Here is a 13,687-nt window from a genome sequence, read left to right on the forward strand (position 1 = left end):
TGCTCATGAATGCATTGCAATTACAAAAAAGCTGGCAAAATGGAAAATAAAAGTGTTTAATCTCCTTTCAATGTCCAATAAAGTTATTAAAATATAGTCTTGCGGCAAGTTCATAGTTTTATCATTTCAGAATATTTTTTTGCAACTCTTGTCCATGATTACTTAGCTGTACATTTAATTAAAAATAAAAGGCCTTGGAATTCTTCATTGGACAAAAAAATATATTTTTATCCCACTTTTATTGAATCCAGAACTCGCTTGGACTGGTAATTTAGCACTTTTATGATTTGTGTAGCGCAGCTGGTGTAAAAATATAATAATAAATCAAATAAAACGTAGTTGTGGACTTTCCACCAAGCTGCATTAGCTTGAAAAGCCATCCTTATATTACAAAACGGTATTTTACACAATTACCAATTATTTTTTTAACCCAAACTTTGCGATTCAATAGCTTACATCGTGCATTTCAGAAATATTGACCGCTGTCGGTCTTGTCCACACATCCTTTACATTCAGCACTATCTCTGCATTTAGATGACTGTGGTGAACCAAACACGCATGAGCCTGAACCCAGAGAGGAAATTAGGTTCGTTTTGAGGGGAAATTACTTTAGCAGACCGCCAAAACCCGATGTGGGTGTCGCTGCTCGGTTCAGAGTGACTGCTGTGTCCAGTGGTCCTGTATTAAGCTTCAAAAGAAAATATAGTGTTTATTCAACAAATTAGGCCAATTAGTCGTTATGTAAAGTAATCTCCGAGAACGGCCCCCGGGTGCGTATTAATGTTCATATGGTTTCGGTTTTGCCTCAGACCCTGCGCCATGTCATTGCCCCAGGCCTCTGAGCGGTTATGCGAATCTCCTGACTTTCCTTCCTCATTCTCAACCTCTCTACGGGTCCAAGGCCTAAGCCTCCGTAATAGCTAACTGCTAATTTGACAGGTCCCTGGGGAGAAGGGATTTTCTGCAGGTGAGTCCTCTCACCTGGTGGCCAATTTTTGGAATGTGTGTGTGACAGGCTAATGCTTATTAGATTTGGTTGGATTTTGAAGAGCCTGTCGGAGTCAATCAGACATGTACAAGAGTAAAACCAGACAGATGATGATTTAAAATAGAGCGGCGATGCTTTCCGGGATTTTATTTTTGCTGTTTTGGAAGATAATTGGAAGTTTTTGACGGATATTATGAAACTTTTCGTGATTTAGTGTCATGCATTTCATATTTGTAGTCTTTTAGATTGTATCAATTTGTCATTTTATACATTGTAATTTTAGTGTCATTCTGTTTCGGTTCATATTAAAACACATTCTATTTTTAAAAGGCCCCGTGACGCTCATTAGCTGAGTGGAAAAGGAGCTCGGAGACGAAACCACTAACTCTGGTATCTGTTAATGCCAGACCTCAGACAGACATTTCCAATAGGATACCCAAAGCGGGTTTAGTGTAATGTGCACTGCTTTGTAATGAGAGGATGAAAGGAGTCAAAGGAGGAGGAAGTGATGCGTTTCATATTAACACACAAAGACTGAGAAAATATAGAGTCCTCAGAAATCTCTGCTATGCTTGAGTCAATTTATAGGAGACTGTGTAGGAACTATACAGCTATTAAAAAAATCAAAAATGTTGTCATATGATCCGACAAAATCCATTCTTGAACACTTTGATGCTCTTTGATGAAGTTATTGTTGTACTTAATCAACATTTTAGTATGACAATAATTCAATTTCTAAATGAAAAACTAATATGGCTCTAAAGCTAGAAAGATCATTCAAATCAAATACATAAACCTTCTATTTGCAGATGCAGAATTGATCATTTGCCAAAAGATATCAAATACATATGTAATTGAAAAATGTTTTTTCAAGTTTATTGAATTAACAATAAATTAAAATGATTTTTAAACACACACACACACACACATTAATTAAATACTTTAAATAAATAAAAATGTAAATGCAGTTATATATATATATATATATATATATATATATATATATATATATATATATATATATATATATATAATACTTTTTAGATATTGTTTTTTGTCTTTCGGTATGTTGCAACATACTTATTGTATTTTTATATTTTATTTTATTTGTATCTTTTTGTTGTTCGAAATAAAATAAACAAATACATACCGTCAATTTTTTGATTTTTTTTATACTTTTAAAATATCAGTAAGATTTTTTCTCCTGACATTTATACTATGTAACAGTTCATGTTTTAATTTCTTGTCTATTCTTTTTATTTTATTTATTATATTCCATATAATACTTCCACCAACCCATTTATTAAATCATTAGTTGTGATTTACAGTTTAGTTTCCAAAGTTGTTGCTGATGCGTTTGCAATGCACTACAAAAATTGAAATCTGAAATCAAAATGAAACATGAAAAAACCCTTTTCACAAAGTATAATCGGAGTTGATCTGAAGCACAGTGTTTTAAAGAGCCTGAAATGCGCATGAGGGTATGTGTTTTCCTCAGCCAGAGTATCTGATTGAGCCTGTAAAGTCAATCCGTCTGCGCTCTTGACATGAGCTGAGACTAATGTATTCCATGAAGAGCCTACACTTCGTCAATGCCTTTTAAAACCAAATTTGTTTCTGGTGGAATACTGGCATATGTTAGAGACTAAAAATAAAAACAAGTTCCCAGCCTATTCCAACTTTGCTCTCTATCTCCAGTGCGACATGTTGTTCTAATATTAGAAATAATTCTGAAAAGTAAAGATGACATCTTGTGATTTAATGGCTTCCCTTCTCCTATTAAATTCCTAATGCAACAGGCCAGATCTAAAAACTAGATTTTACTTTGCCTATGGTTTTGTATTACTACAACATTTTCTTTTTTATCTCCAAAAGTTTTAGCCACAGAACTGATGCTAATGATTTTCATACATATGATTTTAACAGACAGTTCCTTGCTGCGGATTCAGCTGCCAAGACATCAATCTCAAATCAAGGTTATGTGCCTTAATCATTCTTGTTCATTACAGAAATACAGCCACCAGGACTCACATACCAAACCATGAAGGACACATTACCTCATGGCTCGTCTATGGAGGAGGTTTACAGATTTAGGATTTTCTTGCTAAAAAATACTTTTAAGTCTTAATGCGACAAATGAAAAGATTTTTGCCGGAGTAGAGAATCTAGGCAACCTTTGAAGGAGCCTCAAATATCCTATTATGAAAAGAACTCCAATATATTCACTACCATTAAAAAGTTTGTTACGATTTTCTCTGTTTTTATGCTCACCAAGGCTGTATTTATTTGAAATAAATAAATAATAAAAACAGTAATATTGTGAAATATTATTACAATTTAAAATAGCCATTTGAATATATTTTAAAATTTTATTCATTTCTGTGATATCAAATCGGAATTTGCATCGGTCTTGTTTAATAATTTTGCGGAAAACATTATACATTTTTCTAGTCAGGATTCTTTAATGAATAGAAAGTAAAAAAATATATTTATATTTGAAATAATAATCTGTAACAATGTAAAAGTCTTTACTGTCACTTTTGATCAATATATTGCATCCTTCCTGAATAAAATTATTAATTTCTTCAGAAAAAATAAAATAATCTTACCGCCCACAAACATTTGAATGGTAGTGTATTACAAGTGTCTTGTAAACCTTTCCTTTTCTCGGGTTCCAAATGGAAGAACCGTTAACAGGGAGTTCTCAGAGAATCACATTTTTTGGGAACCAAGAAGCTCAAATGGGTCCACACTGCAAAAAAAAAAGAAAAGAAAAGATACTTGAGCCACATGTAAATTAATGGGGAAATATTTAGGTCTTTAGCTCTTTTACAGCCTTAGAAAATGCTTCAGTCTAAAACAAATTTCTAGTCAAACTTTGATTTGTAAATATTTGACAAAAACAAACTGCGTTTAAATATTTAAAACCAGAGCAAAATATCTCCCATGAAAATTGCTAATCTATTTGACACATCAACAAACTGATCATGTATGCAGTGAAAGAAAACTAGCTGAAGATAATGACAGATGCTTTCCTCATCCCAGCAACAAGTGTTTACACGTTAAAGTTTCGCAAATCATTCTTTTTCAAACAAGTGTACCAACTTCGGCTGAACGCTTCATTCGTCCTGCTAATGACTGCTTGCATTTTGTTGCCACATGTTCAGTTGTTCTGTAATCAGGCGGTAATTTACTATTTTAGCCCTCTGAGCACTAATTCTGTTAGAAGATTAAGTGTAAACATTATTTGCGGCTGGCACCATCCCGCTGTACCGATGCTGAGGCCTGTAAATATGTGAGCTCTTAACAGAAAGCCACAATCACATTGCTCTGAATACACCATTTTCTTTGCTAATGAGCCGTGTCACACCACCATGCCATGTTTACGTGGAAAAGGGTTCACCTCTTCTGGGCGCTGATTAATCTGGAAGAAGAAGAAGGGGGAAAAAAGAGGAAAGAGCAAACCACACGTGTAACACACACTCTATCTCTGTCTTTTCTAGACTGTATACAAACAGTCTCTATCTGCCAATGCCTTCTCCATACACTCTTTGTAAGAGTCTGTCAACTCAAATACAATCAGTTACAGACACAAACACTCATACTTACACAGGATAAAGCTGATGATGTTTACATGACATAAATCTCAATCATTCAATAGGAGAAAATTTACATAACGTTACCTAATATGCTATATCACGCAACGTTTGTTTTTTTCCTTTTCCTTTTTTTTGTCTGTTATGTTTTAAAGCTTCCATAAACATTGCATGCAGGTTTCATAAGTGAACTGCTGTTTTAGAACAATTTTTTTCTTTCTTTTTTTTCTTTGTTGATATTTTCAGAAAGAACATTTAATCATTCTGCAGTCTCTTGGTAGATTTGTACACACACATTTTAATAAGGATATTTATTAAAATAAATAAATAAATATCATGATCTTCCTGATCTTCTTTCAGTCTTTTTGTGTGTGTGTGTGTGTGTGTGTGTGTGTGTGTGTGTGTGTGTGTGTGTGTGTGTGTGTGTGTGTGTGTGTGTGTGTGTGTGTGTGTGTTTTTAAACTAATTGGTCGACTGAATGATTCAAGGACTCACATTCAGTTTGGTTTTAGTTTAGTTTTTCTGGACTCTAAAATCAAATACTTCCCTGCTATAGAAAAACAGTATGGCAACAGAGTAGGCTATGTCCGAATACTAGTATTCGAAAAAAGTAGTCGAAAGGTACACGGATACTACTTTCTCCGAGATTCTGAAGTGCGCATACACTAGACACTTTACTATCCCATGAGGTAGTGCTGCACGATTAATCAAATCGCAATCGCAATCGCGATGTCAAGCCTACGCGATTATATGACGTAAAATGCTGCGATTTTATATTAAATAAACAAATTAGCACTGTTAACGCAATTAACGCAGCATCTGTTCATTTTTGGCATCCTTTGGCTAGTGTCACATGATCCTGCTCTTATTCATGCAAATGCTTTTAAACCATTCATGCACGATAAGACAAAAATGAACGCGCTGCCTGTGAATGTCCTGATGACTGTGACACAAAGAAAGACTCGCGCTAATATCGTGCGTGCACACAAAACAGCATGCCAGAATACAGTTCTCTTTCGAGCTTGAACGTACAATAAACACACACAATTATGCCAAAATGTCTTTTTGTCGAGTTTCTTCATAACATAAGAGTAGTCTTATGATGAACGTGAAGAGTTGTGACTCGTGAGAGAATGAGGCGCGTGTGAGATCCGCGTCTCTGACAGCAGCAGCTGGTCTTAAAGGGTAGTGAGAACCAAGCAAGTTGACTCATGAAACCATTTGTTTATTATAACGCAGTCGCAATATTGACCTCAATTATCGCAATATGACATTTTCCCCAAATCGTGCAGCCCTACCATGAGGTCATGCGAGAGGATTTATGAATGGAAGCGACGCAACTGACCCTGGTACTGTAGACAGTGGCAATATGGCGGATGCAGAACCCCCGAATTTCATTCACACCACAAATATTCATACTATAGCCTATAGACCTTATGTAGCCCCGCCCCTTTTCAGCACTGCGCTCATTGTCTTTTGACTTCCGGTCTGTATTTTCACAGCGATTCTTGCGTGTTTATTAATGAACGGCTCGTTTTAAAATATTCCCGGTCGACTGACATTTGTTAAGTCATCTGCTTTAAACATCACAGTCCTCATGATAACTTTCGTTAACTTAACATTAAGTAAATCCACTTCAAAAGCGAATTACTCCTGGACAGCAATGCCATAGAAATATACAGAGCGACCGGAAGAAAAACGGAAGTTAAAAGACAATATTCTAAAGATGGCGGCGGCCCTCGTTTCTCTGGCGCATAAGGTCTATAGAACATACTTTTTAACAGTACCAAAGAAAGTTTTAAACCAAATGTAGTACCTGCCTAATTGTATGCAGCATTAGTTTGTAACTGTGTTTCCTTTTTGCTTGCAGGGTTTCTAGAATGTTCAAAAAAAAAATTTGTCATAGTGACTCATTGTTTGATTGATTTGAATCACCTGTTCCTTGTTTAGCTCTTCAGTTACTCCGTAGTTGTTTCCCAAATGACACACTATACAATATGCACCTATTCACTATGTACATATGCACTCAACCGTGTAGTGTACGAACTAAAGGTTATGAATGAAGGTTATTTTTGTCCTTCAACATAATGGCCCCTCCCACTCTGCGACAATTTAGTGCATGAAGTGTCCAACATTCCAGACTTAGTTTTTTCGGTTAATTGAGTGCAACATCCGGGTATTTAAACACACTACTCCCACTTTTTATACTAAAAAAGTGCAAATTGGGGATTTATGGCTCTTAGTTTGAGTCATTCTTTGTCCATTCTCATCTAAGATAAGTTGGTTGTAAGTGTCTTGCGTTCCTTTATCCTCCTGAGCTCCTGCGTGTTTGTTGTTTTACTTATTTTTTTTAATTAAAGTGACTGATGCATATAGATCCTGCCTCAACTTCTCTTCCTTATTGCAGCCAACTGAGACAAACATCATACTGTACATCAATTGTCAGTCACTATATCTACTGGCATTAATGTAATCTATAAAAGGGCCAGTAAATGAAAATGAACAAATCGTTTTGGTGAATGAATTCAAGAGAATCGAGTCGCTGAGATGAATCAAAATCCACACTAGCATTTATTTTATATACAATAGCTTAATTTTACATATAGTCTGTAAAGAAAAGGAAAAATAAATAATTTGATACATTTTTGCAATATGGAAACTAAGAAATGGAATAGAGTTAGCGTTTTCATGTTGTTTTGACGCATCCAGTTTAAGCCCTTCCAGATAATTTCACCATTTGCAACAAATACAGATACAGTACATATACATATATTGGCTTTGTGATAAGCACATATCATGCTTGATATGTTTCTATTTCTTCACAGTGAAAAATAAACAGCCCAAGCATATAAATGGAAATACAGAAAAGAATATCTCAATGATTCAGAAACCCCTTTGTTGGCCCCTCCATGTCAGAACATGTTTTTCATGCAGAGACTGAGGGCTAGATTTTATTACACATTAAATGAGACATTTGATTCATATGCAATGAGGGAAGTACAGCTGTCCTTAGCCTTTCTGTCTCAAATATTCCCAAAAAATATGTTTATAATTATGAATAAGGTTTCCTTTAATATTATACATCATAAATGTTCTGAATTGATTGAGCTCTAGAACTGCACCCAGTGATTCATGAATGACATGATGCCTTAATAAAAACACAGAACAACAAAGCAGTTAGTCTTTGATAATGTGTGAGGAGAGCAGGGACAAGGCAATGTGATTTTCCCCATAATTAAGCCCATGTCTACAAATAAATCTTTGTATTTGTTGTATCTGTATTTGGCTGTATTTGTTGAGCAGCAACGAACCATTTGTAAACCGTTAAATGCAGGACCAACATATCATTTGTTGAACAATTATATACAATTTGCACTGAATTTCCTTCCATAGAGATATAATTAAACCCATGAGCGATGTGATGAAAAACACTCAAAGCTCAGGGTTTGGGTTTAGTCTAGCAATCAGTACTGCTTCTTTTTTTGACATTTACAGCTGGAGCAAATATCAGAACACATCAACCTCAGCAGGCCCAATGATATATCTACAGTTCAATCTCACTCCATCTCACAATCCCTCTTTCTGGTCCATGGATGGTGGAAGCAGTAAAAAATACTTGCTAAATACTACTGTAGTACTATTATTTGCCTCCTAGAAACCCCATAGTCAGTACACTTTTCGAAGAACAAACAATGGACTGTCATGATTGAACGTGTTTAATCATTTAAGATGAATAAACACTACAAAATACTTGAACACTTCTAACAATTGATATGAAGCCTTGAACAAGCGATACTACACAACAACAACAAAAACCCTTTGAAAACTGACTGCTTTTGAGGAGCTGGGTGGTTTTATTCTGCAAAAGATAAACAGTACATTGAATGTGCTATAAAGTAACTTTACTCACAATGCCTCAGTATAAAGGCCTGTTCTGGATGCTCGGTTGAAGTGGTTAATTCAGCAGACTATAAAGATCTGAAGTAGGCTACTTTATTGTGGCCTTACTGCAGTTTAGGCACCTGAACAGCTCTTTAAAATGTTGAGAGTGCACTCGACTACATCGTATGCTAGAAATTGGTCTACTTTTAACCTTGTTCATCATATGATCATCAAAAAAAAAAAATATATATATATATATATATATACTGTATATATATATATATATATATATATATATATATATATATATATTATATATGCACTAAAAAAAAAGAACACAAACACATTTGTCACATGCTTCTTTTAGTATTGTACAATTGTACAACAAAAATAGCTTCTACTAATGGCATCACTGTGAAAATCTAATTTTGAAACCTTTATTTGTAGGTCAAAAATCATAATTTGCACAGAAAGGAAGTGTGTTTGCACTTTGCGCTGAAAAGAATTACAGCTTGACCAATTCAAACAAGCATCTGGTTAAACTATGTTTTGGATAGTTAGTGAATAAGACCCAGGTTTTGTGCTGAAATACTATCCTTTAAAATTGTGTAAAAAGTTCATTCGTCCTTCTACGATTTAAATGCAAAATTTGGTTCATACAAACCATTTGGTTGGCAGACGTGTTGATACGATGGTGAATCCTGTGACATGATCAGAATAGACACACACACTAATACACTCCTTCTTTCCGCCTACATGTCCTTAAATTTCTCCACAGCTTTCTTTCTTGGCTCCTCTCTCTCTCTGTCTATTTCTCACTTTTCTTGCTGTGGTAAATCTGGGAGACCTTAGGCCTACTAGAAGCTTACTTATGTCCCTCAACGGGCCTCTTTACCCAGTCTGTAATTAGACCTGGCCATACACACACACACACACACACACAAGCCAACTTCATATATCTAAATGTACCTCAAACCAGGATATGACATCAGTGTCGGTTAGAAAAAAATGCCCCAACCAAACAAAGCATAGGCTGGCATTTCTGTGATGTAGATGAGAAGTAATTTTGAGCCTATAGATTTATTGCACACTTCCCATCCCAGACATCTGTGGTGGAGCACACAGCCTTGACCAGTTGCCTATTGGCACCACAAGGTCAACCTACCATTAGTCAACACTGCGGACCAGCAGTCAGACATCCATTACCTATACTGTGCATCATAATCCAGTAGCTTGGTCAAGGTCAGGTTTGCGGGTATAATTAGTGTGATTCATTATGAATTGGGTTAGAAAGGTGAACATGGACAGTTGAAATTATATAACATGTAATAAAGGTGTTTTACAGCTGATCGATCTAAATTATAACATACCGGGACAGTGAAACATCTAGCAACACTGTAATCCGCTCATGGAATGCTATTTATCTTACTATAGTTGCTCCAAAGCCATAATTATGATGCTTGGATTTGCACCATATTTTTTATTAAATGATAAATGACAGCTATTATGATAGTTGTGTTATGATAGTTGTTTTGACCATTTAGTCTCATATTCCTCAGCATATTGATGTAGGAAAATATAAGAAAAAAAAAAAAAGACAATCTCTCTTTACTGTCAGTAATTGCTTGTATGCAAAATTTAAAAGTAAAATTAATAAATAATAATAATAATAGAAAAAAAGTCATATAAAAAAAAGTAAAACAAAAAATATAAAATAAGTGTAATAAATTGGATATTATATATTTGATATTAAATATGCTTATGCTAAGTATAAAATTCAGTGAATGCCAAAGTAAATATATTTGTGCCATATACCAAACAGTATTGTTTTGACACATTAATATTATTTTGAAAGAGTTCATATTTTGGTAACACTTTATTTTAATGTGTCCTTGTTACACACGTTACATGTATTTACTATAGTAATAACTATAAATCAGGCATAATTACATGCAATTAACCCTCAACCAAATCCTGATCCTACCCTAACCCTATAGTAAGTACATGTAGTTAATTATTATTACTCAGTACTTAAATCTGTAATTACACTGTAACAGGGACACATTAAAATAAAGTGTAACCCATATTTTGAATTAATTTCAACTAAATACTAAAATGACAATATGACCTACACCATTAAACATTGGAATTTTACAATTTCATACAACTGAAATCATGGTTTTTCTTTTATGACTGAAATATGTGTCATAGATGTGCCACTCTGATCTGTAAAAGACTCTATTGTGTATGTTTAGATTGCCACCTGCTTGTTTAAACAGTGCACTGCACAAGGCTGAAATTCATTGCAATAACCAAGTAATACGCCAGGTGTCACCCTTACGATATGTCTGAAATACACAGGCCGCCTTAGCAGACTCTAACTCAAAACACATTACAAAAAATCATACTGAAGATAAAGAAACATGTGGAAAACTTAAGTTGGAGCAGTAGCAGTGGATCATACAACACGTTAGACCGGTGTCCTCGTGGGTTTGAATTTGGCTTGCATATGACCTGATTCCATAAATAGCAAAAAGCCAGAAAATAAAACATAAGATTAGTCTGCACAATAACACTCTTCCTCAAATGAGTTCAGAGCTATTTTAATTTAAAGTAATTTCCTCATGTTCCAAATGAACTGAACATAATACCCCCTCACACAGTGCAAATCAGTCTGCCAACATCTATAAATCCTTTGATTAAAATCCCTAAATGTGCAGCACATTGTGGCCACTGATTGGTTCAAATGACAAATTAACTAATAGTCCCTGGATTAAAACATCTCTGATGTTCATTAATACATCGATTCCCAGCTAGGGCTTATGCATTTGGGTCCTTAAGCAGATGCCAAATAGATTTTTATTTGTGTAATCAAAAAAAACAAAACAATCTAAAATAATTCCAGCCATGACAACTCTTGGGATAGTTTATAAAACATTTTATCAATGTAAATGGAATGTACATAGGGTTGGTCTTGGCAGACTAGATCTGCTTTGCTGCTGCTGGAGCTGGTTGCTGCTGCTGCAGTGCAAGTACGAATTGCTTCTGCTAAATGCTAAGAAAATAAAATGAAGGGAAACATGCTGCTAGAGGGAGGGAGACCCCTGTAGCAGACCTAGGCAGGTGGTGCTGGGGAGGCGGAGGTCTAGAATAAGAATTTGCATAGCGCGCAGAGTTACGCCTGCTATACAGACTGTGCGATTTCGGCAATCTTGTAAATCACACTGTACGGCATGGATCTAATAAGCTTGGGTACGACATGTATGTAGACTGTACGATGATGAATCACAGGCTACGATGCAAGTTAGTATAGAAGAATAAAACGTAATTAGCATTCGCAGCTAGTGCATGGTAGCCAAATAGAGCAAGATAAATAGCACTTCTGCAATTGTGGTTTTTAATTTGCAATGAAAAAAAAGATCAGGAAGCGAAAGAGGATAATATGGAAGTGGTCATGGCTAGGGAAGAGAGGCCAATTTGGCATGAAGTTACATTGAAACAACCAGGGGCGTCGGACTGGGGGTAAAACCAGTACTGATTACCAGGGCCCCAAGGGAAAAGTCTGGAATATATTTTATTTTACCTGGATATTTTCATTTCCTAATTAAATTTCCTAATGAATGTCAGATGAAATGTAAAGTTGGTGTATTGGCTGAATAACTTGGTTGATTGACTGACTGGTCCCACCCCTTGCTAATGCGCCAAATAGTTTAGTCCATCTGCACGCATTTTGTTTATGTTTGTTAGTTGAGCATCTGGTGGAGCGCAAACTTATGCTGTAGAAATGTCTCTCAAAGAAAGCCAAATCAGACCACCAAAAAAGAAAGGAAATACAGGAGAAGGAAAGAAAACAAAATGAGGGGAAACAATTGGTAACTGACTTCTTTTCAAAGAAAGGTGAGCACAAACTAGAACACGAAATCTATAATGCTTGAATATCTCCGCGATCGTTAGTGCTAAAAATTAACTGAGACAACCCATTGAAAGAGCAGAACATACACTTTCAGATGATAATTTGGTTATACATGTAATCTGAGGTAAAGGCTAAATAAATAAACTGTACACTAACACTGCTGTTTGCATAAAACACACCATTATAATAGCCTAAATTGAAACCTGTTTAATTTTAAATTAATAGGCTATAATATCTCAAATTAGCAATAATTAGAAATTTTATAGCCTACATTGGGGGTTATATATACAAATTGAGGAACATGGGGGCCCATCAGGACTGCCTATGCATAGGGCCCGGGATCTTGTGCTACTCCCCTGGAAACAACCAATGAGAATGCGAAGAGAATTTCTTGGCTTAACTTCATTTCATGTGCAATATCTTGGTCAGTCTATTTTGCATCCGTATAAAAAAACAATAAAAAAAACGTAATTATATTAGTCACTTTAATAACAGTAATGATAATGTAGAAGAATACCCAGCATTATATGAATTAAAATTTCTGATTTGGTGTTCATGAAGGATCACTTGATCCTTCCTTACTGATGGGACTGTGAGGAAACACTGTTTTGTATTATTCAGTTATCAGATCATCACTTGTTTAGGTCATTATTACACAAACCTACTGTTCCAGGGAATTTAAATAGCCCTGGTAAACAACACTAAAACCCATCCAATGACTGCAGAAACACCCAGTGTGCTCCCCCTGTTATTCCTCGCACTAGTGAAATTATTCCAAATGTTTGTGCAAAATGGTCTTTAGTTGCTAGGAGACATGTTTACCTAATTGCATTAATTACATAGCAACGCACAATCTTTCCGCAGTTCTGCTTTGATTTGACTGATGGCACATATGAAAATATCAGCACTGAATAGAGATATCAAACATATCATTTGTATGGCAATTAAGGTTGGCTTCCATTTATGAGCAAATTTCAAATGGATGGGAAACTTACCAGCAGACTTAGTACTGCATGTATTTATGCTATATACTCTTTATCCATCTATGACCTTTCAGACAACATAAAAACTCACCAGGGCCTAAGTACTATCTATACAATACAATTAGTATTATTAATACTACAAATAGTGATATAATCTTTGGCTTCGATCAGGGGGCAGTTAAGGCCACACAACAGAACTGGAAATGTACATGAATGTTTATTAAATTTCTCCATCACACTTTGAGTTGTTGACAGTAACCATGAAGGTGTTAAGGGCATGAAATATAGTCTGTCTGGCAATGATTGCATCGCCTTTTCATTTTAT

Source organism: Rutilus rutilus (assembly GCF_951802725.1).
Source record: "Rutilus rutilus genome assembly, chromosome: 11".
Classification (NCBI taxonomy): Eukaryota; Metazoa; Chordata; class Actinopteri; order Cypriniformes; family Leuciscidae; genus Rutilus; species Rutilus rutilus.